Source organism: Cetorhinus maximus, chromosome 4 (assembly GCF_964194155.1).
Source record: "Cetorhinus maximus chromosome 4, sCetMax3.hap1.1, whole genome shotgun sequence".
NCBI lineage: Eukaryota > Metazoa > Chordata > Chondrichthyes > Lamniformes > Cetorhinidae > Cetorhinus > Cetorhinus maximus.
Window position 1 is genome coordinate 96190204 of NC_135882.1, and position 23347 is coordinate 96213550.

The window sequence follows — 23347 nt, forward strand, 5'->3', positions numbered from 1 at the left end:
GTGGCAGCCATGTCACCCAAACGCATTGCAGGATAATCACTAAAATTCTGCTCTCCCTCTTTTTCAGGCCAAAGTGCCATGAAATACAAGGGATCATAAGACAACTGGTAGGGGGCAGGCACATCTTTATCTCTTGAACCTGATGGAGGAGATGGTGCTTCACATCATGGGGCGAGCTGTGACAGAGTTCATAGAACTGGTGTCACCGAGAACATTCAGGATGATAGCATGTTACTGGCTTTGGCCCTTCTCGACTCCCACCTGACCTTCATCCTCATATACGGCATGATGTGCAAGATGCAGAAGGTGAGACAATGGATGTCTTGCTTTCCACCCCAGCACCTGTCCCTCAAACCAACCCTCTCCTACTGATTTTATGCTATCAGATAGCCAAGAATTGCTGCCTGACCCACCACAGTAGCCCCTGGAGGAAGAGAGTGAGCTGCACTAGACCTCTGAGGAAGAAGTACTGCCCTTTGACCTGACAATCACAGGCACCAGCTCAAATACTGGCAGTGCATGAACTTTGGAGTCAGGATCTGCATGTGGTGAGTCGCCAGGCTGCAGCCAGAATAGGACGAAAGGATAGTTTGTGTACCAGCTCACCGAAGCTTGAGGTCGCAGGTGAGTTCTTCTACAGGGCACTCTGGTGAGGATTTCGATGGGGAGGCGTTCTGGAGAAAGCTGCGAACAAGCACACCAAGATGCTTGTTGCTTTTTCAGGCCTGCCAGTCAGCCTCCTGTCACTATCAGGAAGCATGGATTCTGGTTCCAAGTTGGCAGACGGCATCACACAGAGCTTGGAGCCCAACTTTTCCAGCATGGAAGTGGTGACCAGCTCTATGACAGCAGCAGCAGGCTTGCCCTGATGGAATGGCTGGTGGTCACTGTCTCAGCTTCCACTATAGGACAGGTGAAGTCCTACTGATGTATCAGTGCTGCAGTGGAAGGTCTGATGGAGGTTGTGAGATCTATAATTGCTGCCATCATGGCTGCAGATCTCAGTGCTTAAAGGGGCTTGCAGGTTCTTGCAGCAGTCCAGAAATCTGTTCTCCAACAGATTACTAGGATTGATGAGGTGCTTGGGAATGACAATGTGGCAGTGACTGTGTGGAGCATGAACCTTCTGTTCTCTCTCAGAATGACAGCATTCACGTTCCCACCATAGCACCCCACCAGTGCCTTGCTGTTGCCTTTCTGCAGCCAGCCCAGACTGCTGCTCTCCATGTTCAGGTGATGCAGTCCAAAGCTAGGTGCTCAAGCCCACAGGCTGCTTGAGGGCGTCCTGCAAGGCCTTCTGCAGCCATCACCAGTAAAAGTCAGCAACCATCCACTAGCCATGCAGCAGCAACAGAGATAGCACTGTGTAGGAGCACTAGGCTAGGCAAAGGTACCTGCAAGGCAGGCGATAATGAAATGCGCAAGGGTGAATAGTTCATTCCTGTTTGCATAATTGGATGACTCATTATCTAAAAATGTATTTGTGGGTGCCTTTTATTGTATAATGCTTCGGGTGGCTCCATGTCTTTCACTAAACATACATTTTCCTTGTGTAGTTCAGTGACAGAGGGGAATCATGAGACATGTGTACAGAGGGTAGCCTCTGTCTCCCTATAGCCAGCCCTCCATTTTCCATGGAGGGCAAACAGCCTTAGAATGAAGGCATTGTGGCTGCTGTCAGGGTAACAGCCATTTGTCAACATGATGTACTGTCCGTGGTTGTACACCAACTTCACATTGATGTAATGATAGCCCTTGCAGTTCCTTACCACTTTCCATTGCTATGGGGTGCCCATAGATCTATGTGCATCATCGGAAACTCCACTATCCTGGAAACATGCCCTCTCATCCTGCTTCCCCCTGCTGAGGGTGAAAATAATGTATTTGGCTTTCTTGGCATGGGTGGTGTCTGTCACCTCCTGAATGCACCAATGGATGGCGTATTGGGATATGTTGGGAATGCCACCCTCTCACTCTTTGAAAGATCCAGACACATGAAAGGTAAATGCTATTGTGACTTTTATGGCCACCGGTAGTGCCCTCCTTGCCAGCCTAATTAGAAGACTTTCAAGGGACTGGTGAAGACCATTCTAAAAACAGTAGGTTAAGATTTTTTGAATGATTTTTGGAAGACCAGGAGGAGCATGCTTTGCCTGATTCCACAAAATCATCTCGCCATTGTTGGCTCGCCTCCAGTAGAGCTTTTGGATTTCATGGCCCCTTTTCCCCCCACCTCCCACCTCCTACTCACCGCCCTCTGATTTACAACCTGCCTATCGATACTCAGTTAGCACTAGCAACATGCCAATTTTATGGTGAGGTCCAATCGCTGAATCCCTGATCTTTTCCCATATCAGGCTGGTACTGCAGTTGACTCACTCACTGTCTGTCCAAATTGAAATTCACTCCCGTTATATTGCTGAATTATTAATTTATAATTTGTTAATGCAGGAAAAATGCAAAAGAGGAATTCTAAAAGGGTCGGATATAAGTTCTCAAGAATGTTTAAAGGGGCCACTCCAGATCAAGACTGACACGAATCTTACGGAACCTGAAAATGAGACTAATTGCAAGGTATAGTAATGGTTTTCAAATTCTGACTGTGTTCAGGGAACTCTGATGAGGACTTCAGTGGGGAGGCATTCTGCAGAATGCTGTGACCATGCACACCGAGATACTTGTTGCTTTTTCAGGCCTGCCAGTCAGCCTCCTGTCACTTCCAGGAAGCATGGATTCTGGTTCAGGTTGGCAGACGGCATCACACAGAGCTTGGAGCCCAACTTTTCCAGCATGGAAATGGTGACCAGCTCCATGACAACAGCAGCAGACTTGCCATGACGGAGTGACTGGTGGCCACTGTCTCAGCTTCCACTATAGTACAGGCGGAGTCCTACTGATGTATCAATACTGCAGTGGAAGGTCTGATGGAGGTTGTGAGATCTGTGCTTGTTTGAAATAAGAGTACTTATATTACCCAGTAGCCGAGCAAAATACATAACTTGAGTTCTCAGCCAATACCATTTTAATAAAACCACTATGACATAAACACTAATAATGATAATGGTCTGGCTTAGCCTCAGCTCTCACTCTGTTGCCAGAAGTGCAGTAGAATGGGACTTCTGACTGCCCTCCAGCTGGGCCTGTGAAGGTCATCAACCTACTGAGGTTGTGGCCAATTTTGTGGTGCTTACTTCAGGGTGAGGGGTGAAGTGGGGTGGGGAATGGTGGGCAGTGGGAGTGCATGGCATGCACTCCAGTGGCTTCCCGCAAGGTAACATGGGTGACAGTGTCTGATGAAGAGGATAACATTTCCATTGAGTTTTATAAACATATGAACATAAGAACGAGGAGCAAGAGTGGGCCACACAGTCTTCAAGCTTGTTCCATCATTCAATACAATTACAACTGATCTTTGGCCGCAACTCCACTTTCACACACTTTAAACTTTAAAACCTTTCCCACCATTCTCAGTAATGCACAGTACCAGGATTGTGTCTAAGGTAATGATGGGGGGAAATACATTGCATGCTGTAATCATGTCACTCCTGACCTATTTTAATAATCACATTGTGTGAGTAGACCTGTTATATGCTTGACATCATTTTAATTGAAAATCCCAGAAATGGCATTAACTGTGGTGAAAATTACTCTCCCTGACCCCCCACCCCACTATGAAATAAATATTGAGAAAATCTTGCACAGAGCACACCAAAGTTTTCTGTATAATTTTCTGGTTGGCAAGCCCCCACCTGAAAAACCAGAAAGTTACCCTAAATAAATTGCCTGATTTGAACCAAGTAAGGTAAACATTGCTGAAGACACATGTGTTTATTCAACAAAAGCAATGAATAACATTCGTGCTGTCAACAATAACTTGCGTTTCTGTAGCAATCCCCATGCAGGGAAAGCAAATACTTTTCTGTCAGGATGGAAAATACAATGACTGCAAGCAGGAGGGTCTAAAAGAAAACTGAGATGATGAGGATGGGTGTAAAGTTATCGTGAAGAAGATGTCTTTTAAGCAAATTATTTTAAGCATGAAGGGATGCAAGAAGAAACTAACCAGAAACTTCAGAGAGTAGGAGGTTAGTTGTTGAATGAACATCTCCCACTGGTAGTGTAGAAGAAGCAGGGAACAAGCAGTGTTAGAGGAATTGGGAATATTGGCAGGGCTGAAAGCCTGGAGCCATTCAGAAAGATATGCTGAGGCAAGGGTTTGGATGGTTAAAAGCATTGATAACAGTTTTGAAATGAACTTCCTTGGGTTTGGAGAGCCAAATGTCTTTGGAGAGTTGATCCAAGGGACCATGGGATTTTGTGTGAATAAGGTTGCAAGCTATGTTGCTTTGAGTGTGTCATAATTTATTGAAGGTTAAGGTGGGGAGGCCTATAAAGAAAGTGGTAAATTTGAGTTACAAGATGAACAATGAACTTCTGTATTCTGTAAGTCAGCCTGAGCTAGAAGTGACTCTAGTTTTCCCAACGTTAAACGGGAGGTGGCACATTCAGATCTGGAGGTGGATCATCTGCTCAATTAGTAAATGTTTTTAAAGATATGGTCTGCAGATTTGAAATCATTAAGATGGCTGTTGCATCGGGGAATTGGTCAAGGCGAAAGACTATCCAGGATTTACAGGGTGCAAGGGCACTGAAGGAGGTGAGTCAATTATTAGAGGTGATCAGCTGAAGCATAAATATAATTGCAGGTGATCGACCAAAGGAGAGGTGGGTTAGAGGACACTTGAGACTGAGTTGATAGTAGTGAAGGAAAGTGACAATGGAGGAGGTTGTATGTGATTAGAAGAATGAAGAGGAGGGAGCGATCAGAGAGAACCCAGTCAATGATAGTGAACTATGACACTAGATGTGATGACAAGCTGTGTGTGGGTGAAATTTGTTGATGTGGAGGGTGAGATGAGCAGGGCAAAAACATCAGTTTAAATGGAGATTAAAGTTACTGAAGACAAGGAGGCGCTTGGTGCCAAGGAAGCGGAATCACTCAGACATGTTTTGGTAATAAAGCTCCTTCTGTGCTTAGGGGGAGCAACGGGCAAGAAGAACCCGAAAGGATAAATGGGAGGACCGGTGGAGAATAAGTTGTGTTACAATCACATGAGCAAGAGTGAAATGACTCCCCTCTTCTCCCTCTGCAGTTTGGCTGTAACAGGATTTTTTGTGAATTTGGAGGGGATGTGCTTTGCCAATGCTGCAGGAGTCCCACTATTTACGCTTTCACATTGTGAAGAATTAATCAGACAGATTTTCTTAGGTTAAACAAAGAACAAGATAAGTTTATTGAAACTATTCCCCAAATTAAAAAAGACTAGGTAAATCGCAACCACCGTTCATACTCGCCTGGGCCCACACACACACCAGTACAGATGGCAGATTAAGAGAATAGGTTTAAGGATTTCTTACAGCTCATGAAGAAGATAAAACAAAGGAGTATACAGTTAGCTGTTCTTTGGCTGGTCTTCATGCAGTGAATCTACGTTGTGGCCATTTTGTTCAGTTGTCTTCCTGACTGTAGTTGTATGGAGCAGATTTTCACATTTTATTCCCAAAAGATCTTGGTTTTCAGTATATTTCTCTTCTCGGGATGGTTACTTTGCCAATCCAGGTACAATACTTCCGAGAGAGAGAGAGAGGTGGGGGGGTGGAAACAGCTTCAGCTGCCTGTTTCAGTACAGCATGGTCTTGATGTCTGCCCTGCTTGGTAAATAGTCACTTGAAGTGCTCTGCTGGCTGTATATTCCAGAGATATTCTATTAGTCCATGTCTGCTGCAATCCTTATTTTAGAACAGGTAATTGCATTTTGATATCTCATCTCAGAAACATTTTCAAAGTTTCAGGATAGTGTAAAGCTAACAGGAGATGGGGTCTTTTATGCTCCCCAGGGGGTTTTGTGTCTTTTTCTTTCTCTATTCCAATTGGTGGAATGCAAGCTATATATTGTAGCCGTCTGTCTCCATTCAGTTCAGTTCTGGGGGTTCAGTTTTTTTTTCACATCCTCATAACACTTCTGCACCACATGGAATGAAATGAGATTCATTCCCATTTCATTACAAGAAAAAGATAACATACAAATTCAGCAGGTAATAGGGAAGGCAAATGAAATGTTGGCCTTTATTTCTAAGGGAATGGAGTATAAAAATAGGAAAGTCTTGCTAAAACTATACAAGGCACTAGTTAAGCCACACCTAAAATACTGTTAGCAGTTTTGGTCCCCTTATCTAAGTAAAGATATACTGGCATTGGAAGTAGTCCAGAGAAGGTTCACTAGGTTGATCCCGGGTATGGAAGGATTTTCTTGTGAAGAGAGGTTGAGTAGGTTGGGCCTGTATTCATTGGAGTTCAGAAGAATGAGAGGCGACCTTATTGAAACATACAAGATTCTTAGGGGGCTTGACAGGGTAGATGCTGAGAGGTTGTTTCCTCTTGTGAGAGAGTCTAGGACCAGAGGGCATAATCTCAGAGTAAAACAGAGATGAGGAGGAATTTCTTCTCTTAGAAGGTAGTTAATCTGTGGAACAAAAACAGAATTACCTGGAAAAACTCAGCAGGTCTGGCAGCATCGGCGGAGAAGAAAAGAGTTGATGTTTCGAGTCCTCATGACCCTTCAACAGAAGACCGCTCTGTTGAAGGGTCATGAGGACTCGAAACATCAACTCTTTTCTTCTCCGCCGATGCTGCCAGACCTGCTGAGTTTTTCCAGGTAATTCTGTTTTTGTTTTGGATTTCCATCATCCGCAGTAGTTTTTTGTAGTTAATCTGTCGAATTCTTTACCGCAGAGGGCTGTAGGAGCTGGGTCGTTAACTACATTTAAGGCGGAGTTAGACAGATTTTTAATCAGTAAGGGAATCAAGGGTTATGGGGAAAAGGCAAGAAAGTGAAGTTGAGGATTATCAGATCAGCCATGATCTCATTGAATGGTGGAGCAGACTCAATTAGCCGAATGGCCTACTTCTGCTCCTACGTCTTATGGTCTTATGGAAAAAGCACAAATAAATCAAAAAAGAAACAGAACCCATACATACACATTCATCCACACACTCATATCTCCTCTTTTTCTCTGTTCATTCCACTCTGTTGAGGTTTGGGTTGTTGTTCCTATGTGGGTTTTAAACTCTGGACAGCATGTTCACAATCACATTATTACTGCAATGTGGGTCATTTTTAAATGACATGGTTGAAGGAACAAACCCCAATGCAATAGTGTCATATTTTTGGTTTTGATTTTTTCCACAAAGGTCAAGGGATTGTGATCCATATAGACTGTGGTCTCTGTGTTGCCATTTCAGACATATATCTCAAAGTGTTTGAGAGCTAGTAATAATCCTAAAGTTTCTTTCTCTACAGCGGAATAGCATTTCTGGTGTTTGTTCAGTTTCTTGGAGAAACACCTGAATGGTCTTTCTGTGCTTGATACATCCTCCTGGAGTCGGACAGCCCCTATCCCAAGGTCACTCGCATCAATGCTTACTTTAAATGCTTTGTTGAAGCCTGGACCCCTAACACTGGTTCGTTTGCTAGAATGGCTGTCAACTTTTCAAAAACTGTTTGGCATCTCTCTGTCCACGTTACCTTTGCTTTTTCTCTGTAATAGGTCCATTAGAGGGGCAGTTAGAGTACTGAAGTTAGGGACAAACATGCAGTGGAAACTACACATCCCAAGGAAGCTCATTATTTCCCATTTTGTGGGGATGGGAAAATTCGCTACTGCCTGTACTTTCGCAGCTCTGGGCAGTACTTGTCCTTGTCCCACCACATCTCCAAGCTAGGTCACCTGAGCCTTAGCGAACTCACTTTTTGCGAGGTTGACCTCTAGGTCAGCTGATTGTAACATTTGGAAGAGGGCTTTTAGGTGGCTTTCCCAGGTGTCACTGTACATTAGTATGTCGTCCAGATATACTACACAGTTGGGTAGGCCTGTCAAAACCTGGTTCATTAACCTTTGGAAGGTGGTTGGACATTTCTGAGGCCAAACGGCATGGATGGAATAACCCATCTGGAGTTATGAAGTAAGAGATCCCCTTCACTCGGGTGGTCAAAGGCACTTGTTAGTATCCCTTTAATAAGTCTATCTTAGGGATGCCGGCTGCATTACGTACTCTGTGCAGTCTTCCAGGTGGGGAATGGGGTAGGGGTTGGCTTTGGTCACTGCATTAATCTTTTGGGAATTGATGCAGAACCTTGTACAGCCACCCGGCTTAGGCAGGAGCACAACTGGGGAACTCCAGCTGCTGTTGCTGGGATCGATTAGTTTGTGCTCCATGATATATTTGATCTCTTCCCAGATCTGGGTCAGTTTCCCTGGACCTAGACGATAGGGATTCTGCTTAATGGGAGGGTTTCTTCCACATCCACATCGTGTAGAGCCAAAATGGTGCAGCCTGGCTTGTCCCTTCAGATGTTGCAAAAAGAGATGCGCAGTCTTGCCAAGCTACTCCTTTGTTCTGCATTTAAATGGCTGAATATGGTGTCTATTTTCTCTAAACTTTCTGTGTAACCGGACGGTAGGGGGTTCATTTTGGACTTTGCCCAGACCTCCCTCTAATTCGTCCTAACTGTCCCTTTCGTCCTCCAGTTCTTCTGCCATCTGACATACCGTTACCGGCTTCTCCCCTTCCCGGCTGTGGAATTATTTTAACATGTTGTCATGACACAGCCTCTTTTTTGTTCCTTATAGTCTAGTGTGTGGATTAAATAGTTTATCTCCCCAATTCTCTTCACTACCCTGTACGGGCCACTCAACTGGGCTTTCAGCGGTTCACCCTGTATCGATCAGTAGGAGCACTAGTACATAGTCTCCTGAATGGAGGCTTTAGGCCTTGGCACGTTTATCTGCCTGATTTTCCTTTTGCTGTTTGGGAGGGTTTTAGATGCTCCTGAGCCATATAGCAGGCTCCTGTGAGCCGCTCACAGAACACAGAAACTTAGGCCTGTAACTTTCGAGCTCCAGGGTATTGTATCTGGCGGGTACCCAAAAGACGCACTGGGGATCCTCCTGCTGGAAGTTGCCAGGTAAGGATTGCATGGCAGTTGCCAGGGATGCACAAACTTTCGATGGGCAATTGCCCTGCACTGGGAACCATCCAATACTCTGATTTAAATTGCAAACTTCGGATGGTTCCGACTTTCATGCAGTAATAGTTACCCAGAAAAAGTTAGAAAAATTATAACCACTCTAGCTCCTGAGTAACTATTGTACTGACCTCCCCTGATCCCCATGGGTCCGCTGACTATCCCCCATATCGCCCACCACATACCCCCACAGGACCACCCCAACCCCACAGGACCCCTACCCCACACACCTGTAACCCCTGACAGGACTACCCCACAACCCCTTGAACCACCACAGGACCCCTAACTACCCCCCCACTAGCCCCCTACATCTCTGACTGCACCCCCTGCCAACTGCATAACCCCCACTGACTGCACACAGTCCCTCCGACTGCCTGACCACCCAACACCGCCCCCCTCCACTGACTGCACACCCCCGAGACCAGCTGCCGAACTCCTCATTCCCCTTCAACCGCCAGCTGCACCCTCCCCCTGGTGACTGCACACCCTCTGATCCACCACCTGACCCCCTTCCATCCCCAACTGCTCACCCCCCACGCCCTCGACCACCCGAATCAACCCTACCCCATCCCCTTGGACTGCCTGACCACCCCCACTCCCTACCTCCCTGACTGCAAACCCCCTAGACTACCGACACCCCTGCGCCGACTGCGCACTCCTTCCTGGACCACCCGGCATGCCTCTTTGCACACCCCCACACCCAGGGACCACCCCCGCCCTGCAAATTCTACCCACTTATCTTACAAACCTATCTTGAAAGTTGCTGGACCTTTAAACTTACCTGATTTACAGCAGCTAGTGCTGTAAAAAAAGGGATATGGCTTCCTTGCATCTAACAGTGCAGCCCTCGACAGAAGGCCTGTAATACACTGTTCTCACCCGGCCTGAGTCGGAAGGTCAGGCAAGAAAGGATCGAAACGTTTTTGAGGTAAGAAACCAGGAGCAGACTGGCAATCCTACTCTGATTGCCATTCCTCTGAAGTTCAGGCCCATTGCCTTTCTTCCACTCTAAAAACTTCTCCTTGATTAGTTTCAGGGGACCCCTCACTTGGCGCCTGTAAACGAATTCAAAAAAAGATAAACCTAGTGGACTCATTGGATGAGCCCCTGGTGGTGAACAGAAGAAAACCCAATCCTTCACTCTAGTCATAGGGGTACATGTGACAGTGTGCCCTGATCATTGTTTTTTGGGTCTGCTGGTTCCATTATGAAGTTCCTTGTGACTGCAGGTGGTGTGCTGAGGACTTTAGCTGGGTTATGCCCAGGTCACCCATGCCTTCTTGCAATATTCTGGACATGAAATTTGAGCCCTGATCTGACTGGTTCTTGGTGGGCAGCCCGTATCGGGTAAAGAATCGTGTTAGTTCTTTCACCACTACCTTGGCAGAGATCGTTTTCAAGGGAATGGCCTCTGGGAATCGGGTAGCCACATCCATAATGGTAAGAGTAGACTGGCGTTTTTGTGGGGGTCCTACACAATTTACTAGCACCCTAGAAGGGTTCCGCAAAGGCGGGTTTGGGAATCATAGGTGCAGGTTTAATTGCAAGCTGTGTTTTCCCACTAGCTGACAGGTGTGGCAGGTTTTGCAGAACCTCACTACATCTTTGTGGAGGTGAGGCCAGTAAAAATGCTGGCTTATGCGGGCTTGGGTTTTTCATCTACCAACATGTCTAGCCATCAGGATTTCATGGGCTAGCCTCAATATTTCCCCTCTGTATCTCTGCGGCACCACTACCTGGTGGATCACTATCCTCATCTACAGGCCTGTGAGGAGGTCTCCACTACCTTCTGAGCACCTCACTTTTAAAATAATAGCACTCTGTTACTCCTTCCACTTCAGCTTTGGTCTGGGCAGTCTGTACTAACATTTCTGGCACCGATGGCTTGCTGAGCCACAACCAAGGAAGATGTACTCATTACATCCTTAGGGTCTTCTAAACATCTGTAAAATGTTTTGAACAACCAAATAGAAGAGTCATCCATCTGCAGTGCCAGTTCGGCCTCCTGTGACAGGGCTTATTTGGCCATAGACCAGGTCACTGCGCAGTCGGGATAAATGCCCAAGACTTTCTCCTGCAGCTGCTCAGTCTCCCTGACCTTGCTCAGCTTCTCTAAAACTACTGGGGAAGTTACCGCCTTTGATCCTGCCAGGTCATTGCTGAAGAGCAGGTCGACCCCATCCACAGGTAAACTAGGGACGACTCCCACAGTCACCAGTCCTGAAATAAGATCGCAATGCATCCTGTATAAAGGTATGAGCATTTACTCTCCCTTGATATCTTTTACCAGCACTTTGGCCTGTACTGCACCCTGTGCGGCAGTAGAGATTGGCTGGCTCCAGTATCCCTCAGCATGACTATGGACTTACTCACCTTGTTCTGGGGAAATGAAGATACCTTTCCTTCTGACACTAAATCCTCGTAATTCTCAGGGACTTTGCTAGGCTTACCTGCACTCACAGAGGTATGTTTACAGGGACTTGCTGCTGCAGTCAGAGCCACAGCCTGATCTGCTGCGGCCTCTACCTGACTGCATTTCTCTGCACAGGACCTATGTGCCCCAATAAATCCGACAGGTTTTTCCCATAACCTCCAGCACTCAGCACAAAGGCTTCCTGCCTTATGGGAATAGAAACACACAAGCTTCTGAGCCTCACTCCTTTTCCTGGCACCATCCTTGCTGGCCTGAGGCAGGGTCTCTGTGTTTCCAGCTGTCCCTTTCCACCCATGGGCGCTCAGCTTCCTATCACTCTCCCACCTCCTATTCTTTTCAAGTTGTTGGGGGTGATTATGGAAGGGTTTCCTTTGGGTTGCGGGCTTGTGGACAAACTCATAATCATCAGCCAGAGTCGCTGTCTGCCTGCCCTTTGCCATTTTCTGTTCCTCTATGTGTGTTTTTATAGGGAGAGAGAGTGAGTGTTTGAACTCTTTGAGGAGCATTATTTCTCGAAGGTTTTCATATGTGGCCTCATATCAATTGATCAAACGTGAGCTGCTTAAGCCATTCAAATTCGATATATGTTTGGTCCTGTCATTTTCGGAGGGTACAGAATTTCTGATGGTATGCCTCTGGCACCAATTTGTACGCACTTAAAATAGCCTTCTTCGCCATCCCATTGGGCAACGGGGAGTAAACTTTGTGAGCCTTGCCTGATAGTTTGCTTGGCAACAGCAAGGTTCAGATTTCTACAGGTCACTTTACTTGCTGAATTAGTCTCTCAAAAGAGATGAAGAAGGCTTCCACCTTTTCCTCATCAAACTTAGGGATTAAGTGGGCAAACTTGAATAACTCGGTGCTCAGGCCTGAGCTATAGGTGCCTTCAGTGGGCACAGGGGGCCTGTCCCTATGCAGTTCATGTGTCCTTATCTCCCTTGTTTGCTGTTCTCATTGGAAAGCTTACTGTCTCCCTTTCTTCTCTCTCTTTCCAGTTTTCTTTCTTCCTCTCTCTTTCTAGCTTGGAATTCGAGCTCCAGCTGTTTCCGTTCCAGATGTCATTTTGTTAAAGCTAGGCTGTCTGCAATTTCTCCAGGGTCACAATCCAGTTGTCTGGCCATGATTTTTAGAAGTTCATGCTTCCTAGCTTTTGTGCAAAACTCCAACTCCAACTCCTTAGCCACACTTTTGAGCTCCTCAAGGGACTGAACCTTTAAATTATTAAAAGCAATTTCCATCTGTTCTCGAAAGGCACTGGCTTTGAATATGGACATTTTAGCACTTCAGTATTGTAAACCCAAGAAACCCTGTGCTGCTGTGTTTTGTTTTAATGTTGCTTCTAGGGAACAATTTACTTACTCTACTCCCACTCGTACGTTTGTGGGATCAATCCCTGTCTTGAAGCCTCAAATTTCTGGTGCGACCAAGTGAGGAGGGGTGAAATGACTCCCTTATTCTCCCTCTCCAGGTGCAACTGTAACAGGATTTTTTGTGAATTTGGAGGGGATGTGCTTTGCCAATGCTGCAGGAGTCCCACTATTTACGCATTCACATTGCGAAGAATTAATCAGACAGGTTTTCTTAGGTTAAACAAAGAACAAGGTAAGTTTATTGGAACTATTTCCCAAATTTACAAAAAAACTAGGTAAATCACAACCACCATTCATACATCACCCGGGCCCACACACACGCCAGTATAGATGACAGACTAAGAGAATAGGTTTAAGGATTTTTTACTGTTCATGAAGAAGATAAAACAAAGGAGTATACAGTTAGCCGTTCTTTGGCTGGTCTTGATGCAGTGATTCCACGTTGTGGCCATTTTGTTCAGTTGTCTTCCTGACTGTAGTTGTATGGAGCAGATTTTCACATTTCATTCCCAAAAGATCTTGATTTTCAGTATATTTCTCTTCTCGGGATGGTTACTTTGCCAATCCAGGTACAATACTTCCGAGAGAGAGAGAGAGGTAGGGGAGAGGTGGGGAAACAGCTTCAGCTGCCTGTTTCAGTACAGCATGATCTTGATGTCTGCCCTGCTTGGTAAACAGTCACTTGAAGTGCTCTGCTGGCTGTATATTCCAGAGATATTCTATTAGTCCATGTCTGCTGCAATCCTTATTTTAGAACAGGTAATTGCATTTTGATGTCTCATATCAGAAACATTGGCAATGTTTCAGGATAGTGTAAAGCCAATAGGAGATGGGGTCTTTCATGCTCCCCAGGGGGTTGAGTGTCTTTTTCTTTCCCCATTCCACTTGGTGGAATGCAAGCTATATATTGTAGCTGTCTGGGCAGCCCCCATTGCCTCTAGGAGGTTTCGTTTTTTTTTTAAATCCAGCCAGAAAAAGAAAAATTAGAAATCATATCTTTAAAAAATAAGCACATCCTCGTAACAGGTGTCTATTCGTGGGGAAGGAGCCAGATAACCAGAGCTATGCCGAATAGAATCTAGGGAATAATACTTTGACACTGCAGCGATATAAATGAGGAACCTGATGAAATCTAAAGCCTCATGAGATTTCCTTGGTGAAACAGAATGTTGATGTGTGCCTCCAAGAAGAGATCAGATTGGGCTGACTGTACCTGCAATAGAGTGAACAATTTGTAAGATGAGGTTAGGGAAAATGGTTGGTGATTAACTTGACAGGTCAGGACAGATCAGGCGAGATGCTTGATGGAGGCAGGATTGGCAACATTGGAAACAGACAATGAAATAGGAAGGATGCTTGAGAGATTAATTCAGAGGATTGAGCAGTTGTGAAATGCACCATAAGGGTAAGTGAGAATTAACGTTACTGTTGGAATACAGTTGTTAGGAGGTGCCAAAAGGAATGTGGCAAATGATGCCAAACTTGAGGCAGATGGATGCAGCCAGTTAATCCAGTAAGGAGAAGCACTTAGAGCAGCAGAAGGAGAAGAGCTTAGCTTACAGAACAGTATATTTGTGGAACAGTTGGTTGGAGAGGATTGCGGGTGCAAAGAAGGCCAAAATACAGGCAAAATATGCAAGAGAACATAGCAAGGTCAAGAAAAGGAGAGTGGAGAAAGTGAGCTGATGGCTCATAGCAGCTGTCACATGCGCATGCAATAGGGCAAGAACATTGAGTTCAGGCGCAAGAGATCGAAGAAGCCCATTTACTGGAGTCTTTGGAATGGTGAATGGGGTCACTGGCTGATTTGACAGTTGGATGTTCAGAACTTTTTGACTGCCTCAGTCTGTGCCAATTTGCAGGAGGACTCAATCTTGTGCTGCTAAGTGGCAAGTAACAATCGCACCATACAAGTGCCCGACAATGACCATCCCCAGCAAGAGAGATCCTAACCATCTCCCCTTGATATTCAATGGCATTACCAATGCTGAATTCCCACTATCAATACCTTGGGGGTTACCATTGACCAGAAACTGAACTAGACCATTTAAATACTGTGGCTACAAGAACAGGAAGAAACTGGGAATTCTGCAGCAAGTAACTCACCTCCTGACTTCCCAAAGTCTGTCCACCATTTACAAGCCACCTCCATGGCAAGTATATCCTTGCTTAAATATGGAGACTAAACTACGCACAATACTCCAGGGGTGGTCCTACCAAAGCCCTATACAAGTGTAGCAAAACTTCCTTATTCTTGTACTCTGATCCTTTTGCAGTAAAAGCCAAAATTCAATTTGCCTTCCTAATTGTTCGTTGTATTTGCATGCTAACTTTATGTGACCCTTGCACAAGTACACCCAAGTGTCTCTGAACATCAATTAAAATTACATGCTTTTTAAAAAGCATTCTGCTTTTCCATTTTTAGTACCAAAATGTATAACCGCACACTTCATCACATTAAATACACCTACCACCTAGTTGCCCACTCACTTAACCTGTCTATCTCTTTCCAGCTTCTTTGTGACCTCCTCACAGCTTACATTCCCACCTAGCTGTGTATTGTCAGCAAACTTGGAAGATTGCCCTTAGTTTTTTTTTTGCCTAAGGCATTAGTGTAGATTGTAAAAAGCATGGGCCTTTGCACCACTCTGCTAGTTAAAGCCTGTCATCTTGAAAATGCCCTGTTTATCCTAATTCTGCTTCCTGTCCGTTAACCAGTCCTCCATTCATGCTAAAATAGTATGTCCAAATCCATGAGCCCTTATCTTGCCTGTTAACCTTAATATATATCACTGAGATAGAAAGATAACTCAAGGTGCGATCATGAATTTTGACAAACTTATGCTTTAGCCCTAGAAAAGATTGGGCAGAAGTTTTCACTCGGCGGGCGGACGTGCGCCCCACCCACTTGAGTGTGAAGTGACAGAGTCACTTGAGGGGACATGTTTTATGACAGTTTTATTTTTTAATTTATTTTTTAATATCTCTTCATCTCCGTGAGGCAGCTTCATGCCTCAGGGAGATTATGCAGTACTCACTCGTGCTCGTTCCACTCGCACACAAAACCACCCCCCCCACAGGCAGCGCTCAGTGCTGCCGCTTGCATTTCACGCTAGGCAGGCCTCAATTGGCCTACCAGCGTGAAATCGTGGTGCGGTACCAATTGCGGGCTATTGGTCAGCTTCCCAACCACCCTCGCCCACCCCCGCCAAGCACTCCTGCCAAGGGCAAAATTCTGCCCATTATCATTTTAAATTATGAAAACTTAAACAAAAATATTGTCAATGTAGAACTATTATGAAAATTTCTGATTCATATATTATGGAGCATGACACTGAGTGCACTAGTCTGTGTTAATAGAAAATGTTCCTGGCTTTATTGCATTGTAGATATATATGAATTACTTACTTCAGTATCTTTTGGGGGGTTGAAAGGCAGGACATAGTGCAGGCAAGCAAAATGTGATAGCCAAATATCCATCAGTGACAGCCTTGTTCAGTTTACGCCACTCAAGTGTCTACCCCTTTCAAATATATAGGTTTTCAAAAGTCCAACATTTCTCCAATTCATTTCAATGAAAGCTTTTTCTGTGAAGTGTACGGTAATGAGGGTAATTTTCTTTAAAGTGTATAATTTTGCAGTCCATGCCTCTATTCTCCACCATTACAACCGGTAATTATTCAACTAGAGTTATAACTAGTGCAAATATCATAGTCTAAGCTGGGAGTGTTAAAAGTTTAAATGACTGAAGAATATCTAAATGGATGGATGCAGTATTAAATGTTTAAATGAAGACAAGTGCCATGGAGATCACATGGAGTAAATTCCAATCCTTTGGGACCATCAGTTTCATCATTTAGCTAGACTTCTCATGGCTTCCTAACAACTGAGCAGAGAAAGATACATTGCAAACAAAACAAATTAGGTCTTTAAAAAACACATTTCAATGACTCATTTTGCAGATATATGGGGCAGAATTTATTTTTGGGGTATGGAACCCCGCACTGGGATCAGATCCAGGTCCTGACCCCGCACCATGTTGGAAATAGTCACCTGACATGATCTTCCAAGGAATGGCCAATTACCGACCAGAGAGTGGCACACCATCCAATTAAGGACAGCGGTCAGGTTCTTGATGCTGGAGGGCAGTGGAGGCTCTAATGTGTTGAGAGTGGCAACCTGCGAAAGCAGGTAAGGGAGAAAGCACCATAAGTAGCAAACGTCCTCTCAGTATTTTTAAAAGTTTTGCAAATAAAAATGTTCGCAGCTGCCAGTTCGCCATTGTGGAGGGGTTATCTGTCATCAGGTCCATCTTTATGCATCGGCAATAGAGTGAGGGGGGAGGGGGAGGGGCGTGGGCTTGGTAGAAGGTGGGGCTGTTTTATATGTTTCTACAGCACAGGCTCCTTGGTCTGCTACTGGGATGCTGCCTCCTTTCACTGGCTATGTTTCAGCCACTGCAGTGGATCTACCTTGTGACTAAAAACTTCCAGTTAGCGTGGGATGCATCTTAATTGCCTTCATTGACTACTTGTGCTTATCGGAGGGTAGCCATTTCACACCTGACCTGGCCTGTTTCAGAATGGTGAGAAGATTCTGGCAAACTGGCACACTGGTCTGCCAAGGTGATTTTTCAGCCCGGCAGCCTCAAATCCCGTTTCTACTTCCATTGGAAAATCTAACCCAAGTGTTATAAGCAATATGAATTTCAGATACCTGCACAACATTGTAAATAGCAAAGATAGCTGTCCATAAATCTCTCAGTGATTGATCAGCTCATGACTGACATTGGCTGAATTGGAGCTGGGCTTTCTTGGTTGTAGTGATGTTTGTCATGTGGCCTTATCCGGTCCTTGAGCTAGTGAATGAGAGACTTCTGGAGCAGTCCAGGGCAAATCTTCTTCGAAACCTCATTGTACCCTGAAATAAAGTGTCTGATAATGGTATCATAGGATGATACAGCAATTGCACAACTCCTAAAACAATCTTCCTGAAGTCTGTTACTACCCTCCTCACTCTTTATGACATTCTTGAATGTTGTTATCTGCAATGTTTGAAATTATGCCATGTATACCCAGTCCACATCATTGATGTACATCAATAAGAGAAGTGGTCCTAATACCATCCCCTGAGGAACATGGTTATATACTTGCCTCCCGTTTTAAAAACAACTGTTCACCACTACCCTTGCTTTCTGGCTGTTAGCCAATTTCATATCCACACTGCTACTGTCCCTTTATCCCATGGGCTATAATTTTGTTAACAAGTCTATTAGGTGGTACTTTATTAAACGCCTTTTGAAAGTCTATATACATAACATCAAGTGTACTTCCCTCAACAACCCTCTTCATTACATCACTAAAACACTTAATCAAGTTAGCGAAACATAATTTGCCTTTAAAACACATCTATGCCAACTTTCACCTAGCCCATACTTCTTCAAGTGACAAATAATTTTGTCCCACCAACATTAGGCTGACTGACCTGCAGTTCCAGGTTTATCCCTCTCCCCTTTCTGAAACAGGGGTGTAATATTTGCAATATTCCAAATCCTCTTGCACTATGTGTAATCTAAGAAGAATTGGAATACTGTGCTAGAGCCTCCACAAATCCCATCCTTACTTATCTCAACAACTTGAATTGCATCCCATCGGGACTTCTCCAATTTGTGGTCCGCCAACTTTTAAGTACCTTCTCCTAATCTATTTTTATCCTATCCAATATTGCTACTACCTCCTACTACATTGGCAGCATCCTATTCTCTAGTGAAGACATATGCAAAATACTCATTTAATATCTCTGACATGCCCTCTGCCTCTTTAAGAATATTCATCTATGGTTTATAATTGTCCAACCCTTCCTTTGATGACCCTTTTCCTAATTACATGTTCATAAGAGGCGTTTGGGTTACCTTTTATGTTAGCCATTAATCTATTCTCATGTTCTCTCTTCTCCTATTCCTCTTTTAAATCTCCTTTGTACCTTCTGTACTAAGCTTGGTTCTCAACTGTATTATAAATCTTACATTTGTCACAAGACTCCTTCTTATGTCTCATTTTAATATTTATTATCTTGTCATTCAGGGATCTCTGGATTTGGATGCTCTTCCTTACCCCTCATAAGAATCTCTCTGTTCTGTACCTGAACCATCTTTTCTTTGAAAGCCTCCCACTCTTCATTTACTGTTTTGCCTACCCATTTTTGATTCCAATCCACCTAGGCCAGATCCCTTTTGAACTCATTGAAATTAGACCTCCTCCAGTTAAGTATTTTTACTCTTAATTGTTCCTTGTCCATTTTCATAACTTTTCTAAACCTGATGATATTATGATCACTGTTCCCCAAATGCTGTCCATCTGAAATAAAGCCCACTTTCTATGCTTCATTCCCTAGAATTAAATCCTTTCTCATTGGGCTAGAAGCATACTGATCAAAAATGTTCTCTTATACATATTTCAGGAATTCCTCCCACTATTTGTCCGCACTGTTATTTTTCCAGTCTTTGTAAAATTAATTGAAGCCCCCCATTATCACTACTCTGCAGATCTTGCACCTTTCTGTAACTTGTCTTCAAATTTTCCCACTGATTGGTCAATAATTCCTTAATTCTAACCAAATAGTTTCTGCCTTTGTTCCTTCAACTGTATCTTTTTCTCCATTGCTATAAAGTATCTATTGTCAATACTACCACTGCCTCCTCTTTCTTTTTCTTCCCTATCTTTCTGGAATACCTTGTAGTCAGGTATATTAAGTTCCCAGTCCTCTCCTTCTTTGAACCAGGTCTCTATTATTGCCACTATATCAGAGCCCCATGTGGCAACTTATTCAGTGGCTCACCGACTTTATTCACACCAGTCATTAATGTACATTCACTCTGCACCCATCTTAAACTGCTTTGCATTTGCTCCCACCTGATTCCTCCCATTTCTGAGCTATTTTATACTCTAGTGTTATATGTCTCTCCTAGTCCTTTGTGCACCTCACTTATCCTCGCTAATGTTTCATCTTGGTGCCCATTCTGCTGCCAAATGAATTTAAATCCTCTCCTACAGTATTGGTTAACCCTTCCAGAAGGACATTGGTCACAGCTCTGATGTGATGTAGCCCACCATTCTTGAACAGCTCTGTCCTGGCCTAGACCAGGTCCAAATGGGAAGTCACTGGACTAGTAATCCAAAGGCCCATGCCAATGCTCTGGGGATGCAGGTTCAAAACCCATCACGGCAGCTGCTAGGATTTAAATTCAATTAGTAAATCTGGAATTAAAAGCTAGCCTCAGTAATGGTGACTACAAAATCATCATTGCCATAAAAACCCCACTGGTTCACTAATGCCCTTTAGGAGAGGAAATCTGCTGCCAGTACCTGATCTAGCCTGGCCTCTGTGTGGTTGACTCTTAAGCACCCTCTGAAACAGCCTAATAAGCCACTCAGTTAAATCAAACCGCTAAAAAGTCAATAAGGAATGAAGCTAGATGGACCACCAGGCATCGACCTAGGCACCGGAAACAACAATGGCACACCCAGCCCTGTTGATCCTTCAAAGTCCTCCTTATTAAAATCTGGGGGCTTCTGCCAAAATTGGGACTGCTGTTTCACAGAGTAGTCAAGCCTGACATAGTCATCCTCACGGAATCATACCTTACACAAAATGCCCCAGACACCACTATCACCATCCCTGGGTATGTCCTGTCCCACCGACAGGACAGACCCTCCAGAGGTGTTGGCACACTGTTATTCAGTTAGAAGGGAGTTGCCCTGGGAGTCCTCAACATCGAATCTGGACGCCATTAAATCTCATTGCATCAGGTGAAACATGGGCAAGGAAACTTCCTGCTGATTACCACCTACCGTCCTCCCTCAGCTAATGAATCAGTACTCCTTCATATTGAACACCAGTTGGAAGAAACACTGAACGTGGCAAGGAACATCTGGAACAGATCTAGAAACTCAAAACTCGACATCAGTGAGACACTGTGGGCCATCAGCAGAAGCAGCACTGTTTTCAACCACAAATATAACTTCATGGCCTGGCATATCCCCCATTCTACCATTACCATCAAGCCAGGGAATCAACCCTGGTTTAATGAAGAGTGCAGCACCAGAAATACTAGGGAGCCAAGGGTCTAGTGAGAAGGAGGGATTGAAGGAAATTAGTATTACTAAAGCAACAGTGCTGGAGAAATTAATAAGACTGAAAGCCGATAAATCCCAGGGCCCGAGTACTAAAGGAGGTGGCCATGGAAATAGTGGATGCATTGGTTGTCACCTTCCAAAATTCTGTTGATTCTGTAACAGTCCTGGCAGATTGGAGGGTGTCAAATGTAACACCACTATTTAAAAAAGGAGGGAGGGAGAAAACAGGGAATTACAGACCGGTTAGCCTAACATCAGTAGTAGGGAAAATGCTAGCGTCTATAATGAAGGATGTGATAACAGGACACTTAGAAAATATCAAAGGGATTAGACAAAGTCAACATGGATTTATGAAAAGGAATCATGTTTGACAAACCTACTGGAGTTTTTGAGGACGTAGCTAGCAGAATAGATAAGGGAGAATGAGTGGATGGGGTGTATTAGGATTTTCAGAATGCTTTTGATAAAGTCCCACATAAGAGGTTATTGTGTAAAATTAAAGCACATGGGATTGGGGGTAATATATTGGCAGGGATTGAGAATTGGTTAGCGTGCAGGAAACATAGAGTAGGAATAAATGGATCCTATTTGGAATAGCAGGCGGTGATTACTGGGGTACCTCAGGGATCAGTGCTTGGGCGCCAGGTATTCACAATATATATCAATGATTTGGATGGGGGAACCAAATGTAATATTTCCAAGTTTGCTGATGACACAAAACTTGGTGGGAATGTGAGCGATGAGGAGGATGTTAAGAGGCTTCAAGGCGATTTAGACAAGTTAAGCGAGTGGGCAAATACAAGGAAGATGCAGTATTAAGTGGATAAGTGTGAAGTTATCCATTTTGGTAGGAAAAACAGAATTATTTAAATGGTCAACAAATGGTGAATATTTAAACAGTATTATTTAAATGGTGAAAGATTGGGAAATGTTGATGTACAAAGGGACCTGGGTGTCCTTGTACACCAATCACTGAAAGCAAGCGTGCAGGTGCAGCAAGCAGTTAAGAAGGCAAATGGTATGTTGGCCTTCATTGCGAGAGGACTTGAGTACAGGAACAAAGAAGTCTTATTGCAGCTGTACAGGGCCTTGGTGAGACCACACCTGAAGTATTGCGTGCAGTTGTGGTCTTCTTACCTAAGAAAGAATACACTTGCCATCGAGGGGGCACAGCGAAGGTTCACCAGGCTGATTCCTGGGATGGCAGGATTGTCGTATGAGGAGAGACTGGGCTGACTAGCCCTGTATTCACTGAAGTTTAGAAGAATGAGCGGGGATCTCATGGAAAAATATAAAATTCTGACAGGGATGGATAGACTGGATGCAGGGATGATGTTTCCTCTGGCTGGGGTGTCTAGAACAAGGGGTCACAATCACAGAATATGGGGTAGACCATTTAGGACTGGGATGAGGAAATACTTCTTCACTCAGAGGGTGGTGAACCTATGGAATTCTCTACCACAGAAGGCTGTGGAGGCCAAGTCACTGAATATATTTAAGAAGGAAAGAGATAGATTTCTGGACTCTAAAGACATCAGGGGTTATGGGGAGAGCACGGGAGTACGGCATTGAGATAAAGGATAAGCCATGATCAGCTTGTGTGGCAGAGCAGACCCAAAGGGCCAAATGATCTACTCCTGTTCCTATCTTCTATGTTTCTATATTTCATACCTATAAATAAGGTGTCAACCTGGTGAAGCCGCAACACAGGACTACTTGCGTGCCAAATGGCAGAAGCAGCATGCAACAGAGCTAAGTGATCCCACAACCAACGGATCACATCCAGTCGTGAATAGTGGTGGACGGTTAAACAACTAACTGGAGGAAGAGGATCCACAAATAGCCCATCCTCAATGATAGGAGAACCCAGCACATAAGTGCAAAAGACAAGGCTGAAGTATTTGCAACCACCTTCAGCTAAAAATACCGACTGGATGATCCATGTCAACATCTTCCCGAAGTCCCCAGGACCAGTCTTCAGCCAAATTGATTCACTTCATGTGATATCAAGAAATGGCTGAAGGCACTGGATACTGCAAAGGCTATGGGCCCTGACAACTTTTAGGCAGTTCTACTGAAGATTTGTGGTCCAGAATTAGCTATGCCCCTAGCCAAGCTGTTCCAGTACAGCTACATCACTGGCATCTATCTTGCAATGTGGAAAACTGCCCACATATGTCCTGTACACAAAAAGCAGGACAAATCCAACCCAGCTAATTACTGCATCAAGAGTCTACTCTCAATCATCAGCAAACTGATGGAAGGTGTCGGCGACAGTGCAGTCAAGCAGCACTTAACACAGCAACAATATTCTCACTCGCC

General features: G+C 44.4%; 1 protein-coding gene across 1 annotated transcript in view; it reads left to right on the plus strand.

The window, feature by feature from the left end:
- The first annotated feature begins 2457 nt into the window (after positions 1-2457).
- The window catches only part of st18 (ST18 C2H2C-type zinc finger transcription factor), a 412589-nt gene continuing 391699 nt past the window's right edge, over positions 2458-23347 (plus strand). The window contains exon 1 of the mRNA XM_078540528.1: positions 2458-2574. The gene's annotated coding sequence lies outside the window, so the exon portion shown is untranslated. The remainder of the gene's footprint in view (positions 2575-23347) is intronic.